The sequence below is a fragment of the Canis aureus genome, chromosome 25 (assembly GCF_053574225.1).
Source record: "Canis aureus isolate CA01 chromosome 25, VMU_Caureus_v.1.0, whole genome shotgun sequence".
In the NCBI taxonomy this organism is placed as follows: Eukaryota; Metazoa; Chordata; class Mammalia; order Carnivora; family Canidae; genus Canis; species Canis aureus.
Genome location: NC_135635.1, coordinates 18,322,081 through 18,338,255, shown reverse-complemented (window position 1 = coordinate 18,338,255; position 16,175 = coordinate 18,322,081). Strand labels below are relative to the sequence as shown.

General features: G+C 37.7%; 2 long non-coding RNA genes across 2 annotated transcripts in view; one reads left to right on the top strand and one right to left on the bottom strand.

Annotated features, from left to right (window-relative positions):
• The window catches only part of LOC144297619 (uncharacterized), a 46,076-nt gene that overhangs the window by 5,633 nt on the left and 24,268 nt on the right, over positions 1 to 16,175 (top strand). The window contains exons 2-3 of the long non-coding RNA XR_013364578.1: positions 2,003 to 2,088; positions 2,664 to 2,770. This is a non-coding gene — a long non-coding RNA (uncharacterized LOC144297619). The remainder of the gene's footprint in view (positions 1 to 2,002; positions 2,089 to 2,663; positions 2,771 to 16,175) is intronic.
• LOC144297620 (uncharacterized) overlaps positions 1 to 16,175 on the bottom strand; it is a 90,171-nt gene that overhangs the window by 54,723 nt on the left and 19,273 nt on the right. The window lies entirely within an intron of this gene.

The window sequence follows — 16,175 nt, the reverse complement described above, 5'->3', positions numbered from 1 at the left end:
TTCATAGAAGAAAATGGAGTAATCAGCCTTCATAGTTTTAATTCCCTTTATCTCTACTGTACATACATTCCAATGGAGTGATTATTCTAATCACAATGGTCAACAACAAATTAGGTCATTTAAAAATTTTATGCTAACAAAGGACTGAATTCAATGCTAAATTCTTAAGTGATTGTTTGCATGATGTAACATAGGTTTAAATTCAGTCTTAATGCAGGTCGAAGAGGAGTAGTAGGAGGATATGATGGAAAGGCACAGAACAAACCAAATTCTATGCACAAATTCTCACTGTGACTCACTTTAAAGGGCACAATCCTTAGAAGATGCAACCTGAGTTCTTTTGTGATAATTAGAAGCTAAGCTTGAGGTCTCAAATTTCTAATGCTATGAAAAAACATAAATTTCAAACAATCCATATATTCAATCTGCAGTTTTTCCAGAGAAAAGTTAATATAGCTTAGTGTTTTTACCCAATTCTGTGCAATATCTTGTAAAATTTAAATATCTAGGGTGCCTGATGGCCAAGTCTGTCAATCGTCCAACTCTTGGTTTTAGCTCAGGTTGTGATCTCAGGGTTGTGAGATCAAGCTACACATCGGGCTTCATGCTTAGTGGGGGGGTCTGCTTACAGTTTCTCTCTCTTTCTCCCTCTGTACCCTCTCACTGACCATTCTCACACATGCTCACTATATCTTTAAAATAAATAAATAAATCTTTTTAAAAAATATAACTATCTATTCTTTGGGTCTCCTACCTATGCTAACCTTCCAAGTACTTTATGGGATTTTTTTTTTTAATGAGGAGACTTGGGACATCTGGGTGGCTCAGTGGTTGAGCATCTGCCTTTGGCTCAGGGCATGATCCTGGGGTCCTGGGATGGAGTCCTGCATCTGGCTCCCCACAGGGAGCTTGCTTCTCCTTCTGCCTGTGTCTCTGCCTCTCTTTGTGTGTCTCTCATGAATAAATAAATAAAATCTTCAAAAAATGAGGATACTTGATCTGTAACTCTCTGTATACTCCTGAATCTCTGATTTCAGTTGATACCACTAAACCCCTGACTCACTGTGCTACATCCCATTGCTTCCTTATTGCTGCTGAATATGTCAGCTATCCTCCTTCTTCAGGATCCTGGCACCTAACTTTCCTCTGCCTAGAATGCTCTTCCCTCAACAATCTAAGTGGCTCATTCCCACAGTCCCTTCTAGACTGTACCATGTCTCATCTTACTTGAAAGCTCTGTCTTAATATCTACACAGTATTTATCTACTCTTAATTTTAATACAGACACACAATTTTATTTATTAATTATTCCCCTCTACTATAATCTAACTCCATGAGGCCAGAATCTGTGTTTTGTTCACTGCTCTAATCTCAGAAACTAGGTAAGTACTCAGCCCGAACTAGGCACTCAACAAATGTTAAATGAATGAAGAAAGACTAGAAAGAGTAGCTGCCCTCCCTCTACTGGTCAAGGTGAATTTGGCATACCTAGAATGAAAGAAATAATATGCTTGATCCTCTGGATTTTGTGTATATGCTTTCTCCTCTCCAATAAAAAATACACTTACTGGTAGTAGACCTCCAACCTCTCAAAATTTAAGAAAATGGGAAAAGTTATAAGATAAATTTAACCCAATACTTACTGAATACAGTGAGCATGTTAATGAGAAACTTCCAGGCCAACAAAGTCGTGGTTATTTTGCTGACAATTCTGCATACATTTCTTTCATTGTGTGTGTGTGTGTGTGTGTGTGTGTGTGTGTTTTCTGAACACAAAAGAATGTTCATACAAGCAAGACCTCTGTTTTCTTATAAGTTCACTCCCTGCTAGATGATAAATAGAGTCAGAGTCCTTAAGATCATTGCCTTAGTAACTAATCATTGCACATGAAAAATAATATTGTCGGAAATAACAATTGAGACAGGAAACAACTGGCCTCAAGAGGTTGCTAAGTAGTAGGAAAATCTGATTTTTAACAGCTGATTTCTATCTCTTTTCCAGTACATAAACAGACCAAAAAGGAAAGAAGCCACAAAAATAGGAGATAGAAGCCAAACCTCTGTCTTCAACCTCTAGAAGAACAAAAGGTAGAGTATAAATTGCCTCCAAGGATTGCCTGAAGCATTAGGTAATATTTGCAAAGACTTTTCAAGATGAAAGCTATCAGAGAAGGGCGAAATCCTACTATCTCAATAACTGGAATGCTATTCTTTTTTTTTTTTTTTCATGCTGCATTACAAATTCTTTTAAAAATACTCCACCAAAAGAAAAGCCTTAACAACCTTCCATAGGGGAAATTTCCATTCATCCAACCAGAGTTAACCAAGACTGGGGAGAGCCAGGACATGCCTTCTGTGAGTCTACTTCTATCACGAAGGTCCATATTTGAAACACCTGAACAAGATGACAGCCTATGGGGAGTCAGCACTCTCTTTAATTTGTTGGAAGAGAGTCAAGGAGACCACTTACTAACATATCAATCCAGTGCTCCACTACATTTGCTTCTGCAGGTTAATAACAATATAACAGATGTACTATACCAGGAGTTTAGGCCAGATACTAATAATTCATAACCATCCCCCAGATGTCATGATGCTATTTAGTTTTAGTTTCTGTAAATCAGTGTTTATTCAAAGTATGTTTCCTCTACCACCAATAACAGAATGATCTGGGAACACATTAGAAATGCAGATTCTCAGGCCTCGTGCTAGATCTACAGAATCCAAATTTGGAGATGGAGTTCAACATGGTCTGTATCAAGCACTCCAGGTGATTCTGATGTATTGCTTTATAAATTATAGTTTACATTTTAAAAAAGATCTGGCTATTAAAATCCCACTGGACAGAATAATCGGCTTATTACTTATTTATTTATTTATTTATTTATTTATTTATTTATTCAGCCAATGTATATTAAATGCCCATCATGTAATAAGCATTGTTCTGGAAGCCAGAGATTCTGCAATGAACAAAACAGACACAAACCCTGACCTTATGGATCTTGCATTCTAGTTGAAGTAGGCAGACAAACAAAATGAGCAAATTATATAATATTTCAGAAAATAAGGGTTGTGGAAGAAATAAAACAATGAAAGGAAGATGAGGCATTGATAAAAAGGGGCATGAGTGCATTTTATTTTCTTAAAGATTTATTTATTTATTTATTTATCTGAGAGAGAAAGAGAGGACAAGTAGGAGGGGCAGAGAGAGAGGGAAAGAGAATCTCAAGCAGACTTGTCACCAAGCACAGAGTCCAACTCTGAGCTCAGTCTCACAACCCAGAGATCATGACCTAAGCCAAAACCAAGAGTTGGCTGCTTAATCAACTGTGCCACCCAGGCTCCCCTGAATGTATTTTATATGAGGTGGTCACAGTCCACAAAATTTGAGCTTTGGGTCATATAACTAATTGATATGTCAGAATTTGTTAGAGGATGGTTTTTCACATTACTTTTCTAAAGCCAATTTATAAACTGATCTAAGAGATACTTATGTCAGGGTTCATTTTAAGTATGTTTTAGATACTTGACAAAAATTTTCAGAAATACACATTACATTTTGTATTCAAATCTTATTTCTAAATTTATCCCTTCTTTACTCCTTTTGTATGTTTTAAATTTTATTTTTAGTACTTAAAATTATATTATTTAACCATTATGTTAAACTAAACGTTTAAAAATTAGACAAGCATGGAAAAATTAATATATGCTAATTTTAGACTTTTGATCCAATTCTCCTAGAGTTGGTAAGCACAGATAAAATAATGCTACAGTTAAAGCGGCCATGATCTTTTAAACTGTGATAAAACCTTTTAAAATGTGGGTCATCAATTAGTAAGCATTAAAAAGAAACAAGATGTTTTATAGTTTAAAAAAGTGGATTCAATTTCGACCCAGACCCCTGGGAAATGTGTTACTGAGTTGTTATGGACTGAATTATGTCCCCTTCTATGTTGAAGCCCTAACCCCCAATGTGACTGTACTGTATTCGGAGATGGGGCTTTTCAGGAGGTAATTAAGGTTAAATAAGGTCAAAGGGTTGGACCTAATTCAACAGGACTGGTGTCCTTAGAAGAGGAAAGATACCAGAGCATGCACACGCGCTCTCTCTCTCTCTCACCTTCTCTCTCTCTCCAAGTGCACAAAGGAAAAGCCATATGAGGACCTAGTGAGAAGGCAGCTGTTTGGTAATCCAGGAAGACAGGTCTCACCAAATGCCAACCTCCCCACACCTTGATTTTGGACTTCCAGTCTTGGGAGCTGGAATTTCTGTTGTTTAAACCACCCAGTGTATGGTGTCCTGTCATGGCACTCCAACCTGACTAATACATAAATATAAAAACATCTCCTTTTAGATAAAGAGTTCATTTGAATTTTTTAAAAGATTTTATTTATTTATGAGAGACACAGATTAAGAGAGAGGCAGAGATACAGGCAGAGAGAGAAGTAGGCTCCATGCAGGGAGCCTGATGTGGGACTCGATCCCAGGACTCTAGGATCATGCCCTAGGCTGAAGGCAGACGCTCAACCACTGAGCCACTCAGTCGTCCCACCTGAGTTGATTTGAATTTTAAGAAAATTTCCCTTAAGACTCATTACCGATGCGGTTCCCCAAACCATCATGACCACCAGAAGAAAGGTGACTAATTTATGGTCTCCCCTAGAAGAATACTGACCACTTGTGTGTAGTACAAGATAGTGGGCTTGAAAAGTAACCCATACATGTAAGGCCAGGAGATAGCACAAAGATAAAGAATAACTGGAGCACAACTTTTAGTCACTTCATTTGTATTAAGTAATATTTAATAAGGTAAAGGAGGATAGAATATATTATGTTGATTCATCTAAGTTAATCATCAAATTCATCATTTTTTGGCACATTTTCATGGACAAGTTGCTATATTAGGTGCTGACTATTCAATGGTGTGCTAAAAAAAAGACAGTTTTTAAAAACATGTTAAATAACATACATACAAATATGTTACAGAAATAACTCCTAAGGAGAAAAATGTGCTATAAAAGCATATGATGGGTTCCTGCCTTGGTCAGATAAGGCTTTCCTAAAAAAAAAGCATTTGAGCTGAGTAGTCAAAGGCCATTCTAAGCTAAGGTGAGCAAATTCTGGGATGGATAGTGTACAGAAAGCCCCATGTAAGATGAGATTGAAGAGTCAGGGATATATCATGCAATGACCAGATTATTCAACAAATACAAGAGACAGAGTAAGATGCTGATTAAAAAAATGGGAATACAACCTGCAACATGCACACGGTGGGACAACCTAGAGGAATAAATGACCAGTTTTTCCAACAAATGTATTGCAAGGGGGAAAAATGAGGAAGAATAAACCTATACTCAGAAGGAAATTAAGTGACATATTGAGCAATTACAATATACAATACAATATACAAGTTCCAATATATGGAACTTGTTTAGATCCTGATTTAAATAAATATAACAATGATATCAGACAAAGCTGGAAATTTGAGCTGGATATTTGATGAAGGAAGCAATCTTGATTTTTTTTTTTAGATGTGGCAATGATACTGAAGTTATTTTTTAAAGGAGTAATAATTTAGAGATCATGCTACAATATTTACACATGAAATGACCGGAATGTCTGGAATTTGCTTCAAAAGAATTCAGTGTAGGGGAAAGGAGAAAATAGGTAGGAGATGAATGAAACAAGATTGGCCGTGAATTCATGATGCTTGAAACAGAATATTGGGTAGTTGAAGCTTTACTATGCTGCTCTCTCTTTTTTTGTGTACATTTCAAATTATCCATAATAAGAATTTTCAAAAGGAAAAAAGAAACACATTAGGAGAAAAAGGGCAATAGAACTGCAAGTGTATGAGGAAAAATCAGGGCTATGCATTTATCTCAACTAGTGTCTCCTTTCAATTCATGTATACTACGCTCATAAAATTTGAGATACCATCAACATTCAGTGCATTTAGAGTCAGATCAATGCTACCAATAAACTTTTTCAATACTATTTGAAATATTGACACAGCATTGGGAAAATTCTGCAAATTTAAGCAGAAAGAATCCATTTGGAATCATTCCAAAAGTGAATTGCATTTTAGGGGGTGTATTTGAGCTAGCTGTAATCAGCAACTCAAGTATTTTTTTAAACTCATTGACTATGAATTACATTTCAAACTAATCATCTTGTTTATTTCTGCTAAAATCTCAGAAACCAAGTGATCAGCTTAAAAATTCCTGCTTTGCCAGGTCTCTTTTTTAAAGCTAAGGCAATTTTCTGCCATAAATTCTGCTAACGAGAAGAAAGACATTAAAATATCTTGCCAACAAAATAGAATATAAAGCACAAATAAGCCAAGAATTAAGCTTAAACAATTTAGTCATGCATTTTTGTTGGTTAATCAGGAAAGAGTAAAGGAATTCATAACAAAAATATATGAGCAGGAAAGAGGAGATAAGACTGTAGGGCAATTGGCATCCAACAACTGGCACTTAATTAAATTGTATGGTTCTTTATATTCAAACTTTTAATTTTAATCAAGATTTTTTTTTTTAAATCCCAGGATGCATTAAGTTCAAAAAGATAATCAGAACTCTAGGTTCTTTTGTCTTTGAGGAACATTGTCAGAGAAGTAACCAGAGCCCAAAATACTTCCTCAGCATGGGAAAATGCCTGTGATAGGTATATATGAAAAAAAAATTTTAAAGCAGCAAGTGTTTGCCTTATATCAGAAATGTTAGTGTTCAAAGTCAAAGGATCCCTCCAATTCTTTTATTTAAAAAAATCTCTTGTTTATACAAAGATACAGGTGCTCAGTCTATTTCATAGATCTTACCTCCTTCCTGGGGAAGAACATTGTCTGGCTTTGTGAAGGACACTTGTCTCAATTTAAACACCTGTAAGACGAGTGTGTAGTACTTCACCCTGACCCGCCTCCTTTTGTTCTACTTGCCAGGTATTGGTGATCTGACGCCCTCGCTAAGGCTATCTTTTATTTTTGCTCTCACCATTTCTGAGAGCACTGATGCTTCAAAGGGCCTTTGGTTCCACCCAGTACCAGTTATAATAGGTCTAAGCAGCTATCACCTATTCTCTGCTCTCGAACATCCCTAGCATCTCACTCTTTTGTCACCTACCTTTTCCAGGATCATCCAAAGAAAGTTACTCTCAGCCATTTTCTTCTCAACAGAACCACTTAAACTCACTTGATGGGTAAAACCTGTCTTCCGTTTGCTTATACTTACAGTCCAGGTAATAACCACACACACATTCCCACTCATGTTGCATGGTGGAATGGTGTATGTGCTATCAATACCAAGTGTCAATGGAGCTCAAGAAATAAGGAGAATGGATGAATATGGGAAGATGTGTCTTCTAGGGAGAATTTAGATAGTTGGAATGATGGTACAAGAACCAGTCTGGCAGGAGCCACCGAATAAAAAAGCCTTAATATTATGAGCAAATGAGACATTTTCCTGAGAATAAAAGCACAGTTCACACTGTGTACTATATGACAACAATAATTATGAAGTTAGTTTGAAGAGGTTGCCATTTGTAGCAAGCTGTGGAGAGCCTTAAATTCTAAGTGTACAATAAAACTTACCTTGCAGTTTTCTCTGGAGAAGATTTGAATAACAGAGGAGATATCTGACAAAATCAATGAGATAGAAACACTGATTTTGTGTGAAGCTTATTAATAGAGCACAAAATGATGAAGGTCTTGATGAGGATAGACAGTGATAACAGAAAAAAAGGAAGAGAAGAAAAGCTGCTTCAAAGAAATGAAACAAAACAAATCAAAACCAAACCAGGATTCAGATACTAACATACAAGAAAGGAAAGGGAGCTGTCTAAGATGACTCCTGTTTCTGGCTTAGCTGACTGGACATTGGTAGTGTACACGGCCAGAATAGAGCATATGGGAAGGAAATCCAAGTGTATGGAACAGAATGTGGGGGAAGAGAATGTGTTCACTTATTGGCAAGTTTGGAATCATGACAACTAGGGAATTATGGAAAGAAGCTTGTTCCCCAAGGATGTTGCCGCAAAGAGCATCTGCTTCAGACAGTATGGCAGACTCAAGCAGATGAGCTCCAGCGTCCTCCCTAACTCTTGTATTTCTAGCCAAATAGACAGTGTGTGTGGAGTTACAGGAGTTGTTTTCCTGATTATCTCAGGAGTCTGAGTCACTTCAAGAGCAAGAAGACTGTGGGTTGTGGTGCTAATTCTTTATCACTTGCAGTCTCCAAAATCTGTCTAATGTGGATTAACAAGTCCCAGTGTCAGTTGGGCAGGGAATTCTCCTTCTTGGAAACATGGGATTTTGTCTCATGTCTCATGTCTCAACTCCCTGGGAATTCCCATGAGCTTTCCTATGGGAGTCCTCCTATCAACTGGCATCACATCTACCCAGCCCACTCACTGACATTATCATATACCACACAGTAACCAATAACCATTACATTTTTGCTCAATTCTACAAGCAGAAGTAGCACTTTATTTATTTGAGAATTTTGTTCCAATAACCTCAACCAACGAACACCCAAAGGGTAAATCAGGAAAACAGTGGTACTCAGATTTAGTCTCCTAGTGACTACATAAGAGTCAAATGGCAATATAGCTGCAACTGTGTCACCTTGAGAAGGGTGACAATCAGCTCAAGTTCCAGTGGAGTCCCGACAGTTGCATAATACTAAGCAGGCATCAAAACCAATAGCACAGACAGCAGAGCCAGTGCTAAGAGTGTGCAACAAAGGAGCTCGTTAGGGAAAGTAGCATGAAACTGAGGTTGGACTGACTTGGAACAAGGCCAAAGCCCAGGTCACAGGTCTCCCAGTGGGAAACCACAGTTCCCATCAGTGGATAGGAGAGGGCTGGTACTCCTATCTGTCTGGGCCACAGCTTCCTTCATGGCCATCCTGCTTCACTCTGTACATTTAGTTTCCTTGCTCTCTCTGCTCACAGGCTTCTTGAGCACCGGTTCAGAACTGAGACTAGAGCATGGTTATGAGGGCAGTCCCCGCCTCTCTCTTTCTCTTGTCCACACACAATCATCACTACAGTCTTCCTGGCTGTCTCTCAGGTGTCCGGTTCCTGAGAGCAGCACCTCTCAGTTCACCTTACCTTCTGGAACCAATTCTCACAGGCCGCTGAACTCTATTTCCTGATGACCCTCCAGGTAGCAGCGAGGATGTCACATCCTCTGACAAACCTTGCCTGTCACAGTCTGCTGCTGGTCCTGGCTGGGTCCCTTTCTGTGTTCCCACAGCCCTGCCTGGGATCCCACACTGCCTTGTAACTAAGTGTTCGTGTGTTTGTCTGCCCACAAAGCAGAAGCTCCTGGGGGCAGGCTGTGTCTCACAAATGATCATTTCCCTAGCACCTGGCTCTTTAAATAAATGAACATGAGCTCAATGGGCTTTTATTAACTAATCCTATATTAAAATATCACCTACAAATATGTAAATACATTAATTAAGTCTGTACTTTTTGTTCTTGCTGAAGCCACCTTGTGCATTTCTACATTTCTATAAAAGCATTTGCTATTCTTCCAGTTGTTCAGGCATCTAGCTGATGGTACTTGTTGAAGATTGGCTTCAGGTATCTAAAATCAACCTTAGTAGAATGAAATAAACCAATGGGAAATAAATGAGAAAGCAGTCCCTTTTACAGGCTACAGAAGTATCAATATATACCAACATAGCATAATGTATAAACTTTGATTCACTAAGTTGTACACCAGAAACTAGTGTAACATTGCATGTCAAGTATATTTAAACAAAAAAGTAAAAATAAAGAAATATCAATGTATGAATAAAGCTATGTGAGGTTCTTTTTTATCTTGTATTGAACAACAACACAGTTTAAATGAGGGATTTTTCTCATCCTGACTAAATCTAAAATAGATTTGAAATATACCATTAAGACTCTGAATTTTCTAACACAGTATTAATACAGTTACCTTATTAACAGAGCAAAATTAGCAAAGTAAATATCTAAATCTCAGACTGCTAGCAACAAATTCTAAAGCAAGAAAGCAAATGTGCTATTCTGCAAAACACATACTTGGTTCATTTCTTACCTTTAGTCGAGTTCTGCTCTATAAAGCATTTAATATATTTATTTTAAAACAATGAATTTTCTTTCTATCATTTCATCCTCTCAGTTTCATTCAATAAACATGTACAGATTGCATACTCTGCATCGGACACATTTCCAGACTTTCAGGCAAGAATATTATTTATCTATTGACAAACATTAGCAATCACATTAACAATGCCATAAATGGGTACGATGCTTTGTGGTTCATAAACACTTTTGTATAGGAATCATCTGATACCAACAAAAACCCTTTAATTTTACAATGGAGGAATAAAGTGGTTGTTATGACTGTCTCAAGGTCACTCCAAGTACGTAGTGGAATCCCACATGACACTAGGTTGTCTGGCTCCAAATCCAATTCTCTGATACAACACATGGCCTCTCATTTGTTAATGTGGAGAATATGACACAGGAATATGCTGTGTCAAATACTGCTTCCATGGAAGCACTTGCCTGAGACCCAGGCTGTTCAGGAGTGCAGCCCAGGTGAACTTGAGTATCCTTGTGACTAAATCAGAGCTGATACGATCTTACCATGAGTATACCATCTCTTCTAACAACACAGTCAATAGATGATTGCACTGCTGAAAATTTCTGTTAGAGCATCACACAGCCAGAAATAAAATTGTAAATTAAAAGCTTTACATAATGTTCACTAGAGCCTAGCAATTTTGTCATTATAAAAATTATTTTTGCCATTATGTTCTGATTTATGGAGAAAAGGATTTTCTCTCAACTTCATCGGTTTCTTGGCAACTGAGAATTTAACGGAAATATTAACATATAGGATTATGTAGTTTTCTCCATGAAGTTAAAAGCCAATAGTTAGACTGGAACATTTTTTTCCAACTGCTGGGCCATTATCCAGAGGCAAATTTTGTAACTCCAAAAGCTCCCTCCCCCTTCCCCCCACCTCAACACCATCTCCAGAGACAACACAGGTTGCTCAGCTCTTCTCTTCATCCTACCTTACACTATTTCTTTTCATTCCTAGGTATAAGACAAAAAACAAAAAACAAAACAAAACAAAAAACCTCACTTCACCCAACCATGGTGCCATTTGAGTTAAAAACTAAGCTAGCAAACTAGATGATCTCTTCTAAACCCGTGAGTCTATTAGTCTATGAATAAAGCACTAACTACATGAATATCAAACAGTACTCACACCCCGAAGGATGTTATACCTATGAATCTCTAAAGGGATGACCCCCAGAAATCCCAGAGACACTTGGACACCTTATTAAATACACAGATTCCTGGGTCCAAGCCCAGATGTACTAAATCAGAATTTCTGGAAGTGAGACCTAAAACTGTATTTCTAACACACTTCCTTCGATGAATCTGAAGTTCACCCTGGTTTGGGAAGCATTATTTAAACCAGTAGTTCTCAAAATGTGGTCCTTGGACCAGCAGCATCGATATCACCTGGGAATATTCTAGAAAGGAAAATTCTCATGTCCTGTGCCAGATCTACTAAATCAGAGACTCTCAAGATGGGGCCCCAGAACTCTGAGTTTTATCAAGTCCTCCAGGTGGTTTTGATGCATGGCGATGTTTGAAAACCACTGATTTAAACAAAAGAATAAATTTCAATTTTAAAAACCCCCTATACTGAGACCCTCCTGAGCAAAGTCCCTCAGTTGCTGCAGGGGAAAAATAGCAGCTCATTTTGTACTATATTATTTTTTTAATGCACATTTCTTCAAACATCTATTGAGAATTTACTCTGTGCTAAGTAAACACTGTTAGAGGATTCTTAGGATAAAGGTATTAAAAAGATACAGTTCCTGGACTCAAGGAGCTTATAATCTACTAAGACAATCTTTTCCTATAAAGGAACCAGACAGGAAGGGTTGGCAAACTTTTTCTGTCTAGGGCCAGCGATCAAGTGTTTTAGGCATCGTGGATCACATGCCTCTGTGTAACTACTTGGTTCTGTTATTATAAATGCAACCAGAGATAATATATAAATGAATGAGGTTGGCTGCATTCCAATAAAACTTCACTTATAGATACTAACAACATTTGAATTTCATATAGTTTTCACATGTCGTGAAATATCATTCATCGTTAGAGGTTTTTTTCCCAACCACTTAAAAAATGTAAAAGCAATTTGGGGGACCTTACAAAAACAGCTAGGGGCCAGAATTATCCTGTGGGTGGTAGTTCACTCTAAAGTAAAGCCTGTAAGACAGTAACAAACAAAATCTGAGGGTTTGAGTCTCTGTGATGTCAACAGAAAGTAAAAAGTCAGCAGAAAGAGTTTTTAGAAGGAAAAATGCTGAATTCTGTCTTAAATAGTCTTTTCTGTCTTTTCTTATCCTGTTGTTTTCCTAAAAAGTATCACATGTCTTTTCTTATATTTCCTTATAGCAGAAATACATCTTTCCACTTAAATAAATCCACTTCATCTTCTTATTCATACCATATCTCATGAAAATAACATGATGCTAACAGAGGGTCTTTATGTCTTTCCCTCTGGGTCCAATTTTATCCATTTCTATGGATATGGAAGCCAAGATTTTCAATATTATAAAAAACATCTTTGTTCAAACATACATTGCATCACTTCTTCTCCTTCAAGTACTAGGAGGTGGAGGTTGGCTACCATTTTTACATTTAGTCTGCCTTGAAAACTGCCAGCTTATGTTGTCTACTGAGGGCTCCAATTTTTTGGAGAATCATAATTAGCTTGGGCTTTTTGTTTCTTTGTTTTTAATCTCATATTTGTGCAGTTAAGTGCTAATTATCCAGCTTCTAAAGATTAATATTCACAGAAATATAAATGTCACTACTCTGACAGAATGAGTGACATGTGAATCTATGGCATCAGTTCCCAAATTCAAACCCACTCAGGATATTAAATCAGAATCTCTGGGCATAATACCCAGAATTGGTACTTTCAACATGTTCCTTAATGTCCTTGATGCCCAAGAAGGTTTGAGAACCAATCTCTACCCTACAGTGGCTAGACAGTGGAAAGGACAAATGTAAGTGGCTTTGGCCAGGACATGCTATTGGATGGTCAAGCTCAGGAAGTGTCACAGCACCATTTTGCTGGGTCATGGAGGAAACATCTTCATTTTCAGATAGCAGTTAAATTCTAAGTTTTTTATCACAACAAAAGTAGAAATAAAACCCAAACTTCCCACCATTTAAAGTAAGCTGAGCAGAACACGAGTTGGCCAATTAGAGAACACCCAAACCAGAGACGAAGGCTGCAGAGTGCACCGTGTCTCTTCTACCTGGTCTTTGCACTTGGCCAACCTACCCACTAATCAAGTTCCTTCCAGCTCCTAAAGTCAAGCTAGGAACTTTAGAGCTTGTTCTAGACAATCACCACAGCCCTCAACTCCATCACCATTGTCCATTCACATACACCTTGCTCTCATCTTCTGAGTTCATCATTACTGACTCTATGCTCAGTAGTTGGTTGGCACCTCCTTCTCAAGAGTCCTCAAATCAACATCAGTCTTGCTGTATTGCTTTTTCCTCTACTTACTTTGTTTTTGGTGAAAACTTTTGTTCTAGCACTTGCTCCTATAGAAATTCCTGCTGGGGTTGGAGAGATATAGGACTTTGGACATATGAGACCTAACCTTTCTTAATTAGGAAAAAAGTGACTAAATAGCTAAATATTGAAGAATGACAGGCAAGATGTAGAGAAATCTCTAAAACTAATATGAGCATATTGCTGTACAAAAGCATCTTCAACTCTTTAGGCTTTCAGGGCCAGAGCACCAAATGTAGGGCACATTTGGGGAGTACTAGAGAACCAGGCTGACAAAAGCAGAAGGTGAGACAGACTGGGTCAACCAAAGGGGATTTGCCAGCTCCCTAGAGAGTTTATATCTTATTTTATATGAAATTACACTTAAATTAACTAGAAAGTCACACTTCTCATTCCATTGCATAAGTTCAAGAACTCTCAAGGAAATCTACGAGTGTATAGACTTCTGTAATACTATATTTTAAGACAAAAAAAAAACTGGACAAGGGATGGGACATGGAATTTTAAGTTTCTATCAAAATTCTGATGCAGCATGGACTCTCAGGTGGATGATATTGCTTCAGAAGGTACCTCAACAGGTCTCACTCCTGTCTTGCTGCTAAGTGTATCACAGGCACTGGCATTCCTTCATCCCATAAGGGATAGAGGATCTAGCTGGGAGCCAGGTAAGCCAAATTATTTAAAACAGTCAAAGCCAATAAATATGCTAAGAAATGTTCATGGAATAAAAAGTATGCCATCACTGTGGCTGTTACCCCTAGAAATATAGGAAAAACTGAGTAGTAGATAGGTTTGTCAATGAGCATACATCTCCCACCTAACGTACTGATACCATTTCTGTGAATTAATAGCTGCTCCTCTTGACTTCAAAACTTGCATTCCTTCATAGTATATGTTCACCCTAGACCTCTTACCATATCACCTGTGCCTCAACTTACTCCTCCAGGTATGGTTCATGCTGCAGAATCACCAGGCATAGCACCTACTTGTTCAGGGGCAAGATCCTGCCTGCCTGGGCTTTGAAAAGAAAAGCACTCTGATCAAAGTAATTCACAATCCAGTACAAATCACAGTATATTTAAACAATTAGGAAATGAAAGTCATTGCCAGTTTTATGTCAGAAAAACCTCTCCCCAAAAGAGGTTAAGACTTTAATTGGCCCTTTATGAAATTTATGGGCTAAGTAAAAAAGTGTGTCTGTGTGTCTGTCCCAAAATTCTGAGATGTCCTGTTCAAGAAGTTAATGACAGTGCATTGATCAGTAGGCCTGATAACTTTTACTGATATATAAATACAAAGGGGAAAAATGTTTGAAAAGAAACAAAGTGAGCTGGGAATTTATCTAATGTTAGGTTGTGTTCACCAAGTCCTGCTTTGTAATGCTTTTCCTGAGTACACAAAAAGACTGCTTTTCCCAGAATCTTAGCATTTAGTTAGAGTCATGTGACTAGTTCTCACCAACAGATGTGAGCAGTAAAGTAATGTGTCTCTTTCTGGCTGAAATATCTAAGGATTGGTGGGGCTAACTGAATATTTGATGATATTAGAAAACTGTGTCATCTTTTAGGTGTGATAATGGTGTTTTGATGGTGCTTTTAGAAAGAATCTATATCCTTCGGAGTGCCTGGGTTGCACAATCATGACCCACTCTTGGTTTTGGCTCATATTGTGCTCTCAGGGTGGTAAAATCAAGCCTCACATGAGGCTCCACACTTAACTTGGAGTTAAGTGAAATTCTCCCTCTTTCTCTGCCCCTTCTGCTTGTGCTTGCTCTCTCTCAATCTCTCTCTAAAATAAAAACACAAAAAATTAAAAAAAAAAAAACAATGAATCTAAATCTTTTAAAGGTATATACTTAAACATTTACAGAGGAAATTCCTGGCATCATTTTCAAAATACTCCAGTAAGAGCAGGCAGGGTGAGTAGGGGAATACAATTGAAGCAAAATTGAACTAATGATTGTTTTATATGACTGAAATATATTAGAACAAGTTTTTTAAAGATGAACTGATTTGAGACCTCTCCTTATACCTTCTTGTGATAGTGATCCCAAAGCCACCTATTTCAGAAGTAAAGCAGTAATCCCATGCAGGTCACTGCTTAGACAAGAATTGCCCTGATGACACAAAAACAGACACATAGATCAGTGGAACAGAATAGAGAATCCAGAAGTGGACCCTGAACTTTATGGGCAACTAATATTCGATAAAGGAGGAAAGACTATCCATTGGAAGAAAGACAGTCTCTTCAATAAATGGTGCTGGGAAAATTGGACATCCACATGCAGAAGAATGAAACTAGATCACTCTCTTTCACCATACACAAAGATAAACTCAAAATGGATGAAAGATCTAAATGTGAGACAAGATTCCATCAAAATCCTAGAGAAGAACACAGGCAACACCCTTTTTGAACTCGGCCATAGTAACTTCTTGCAAGATACATCCACGAAGGCAAAAGAAACAAAAGCAAAACTGAACTATTGGGACTTCATCAAGATAAGAAGCTTTTGCACAGCAAAGGATACAGTCAACAAAACTCAAAGACAACCTACAGAATGGGAGAAGATATTTG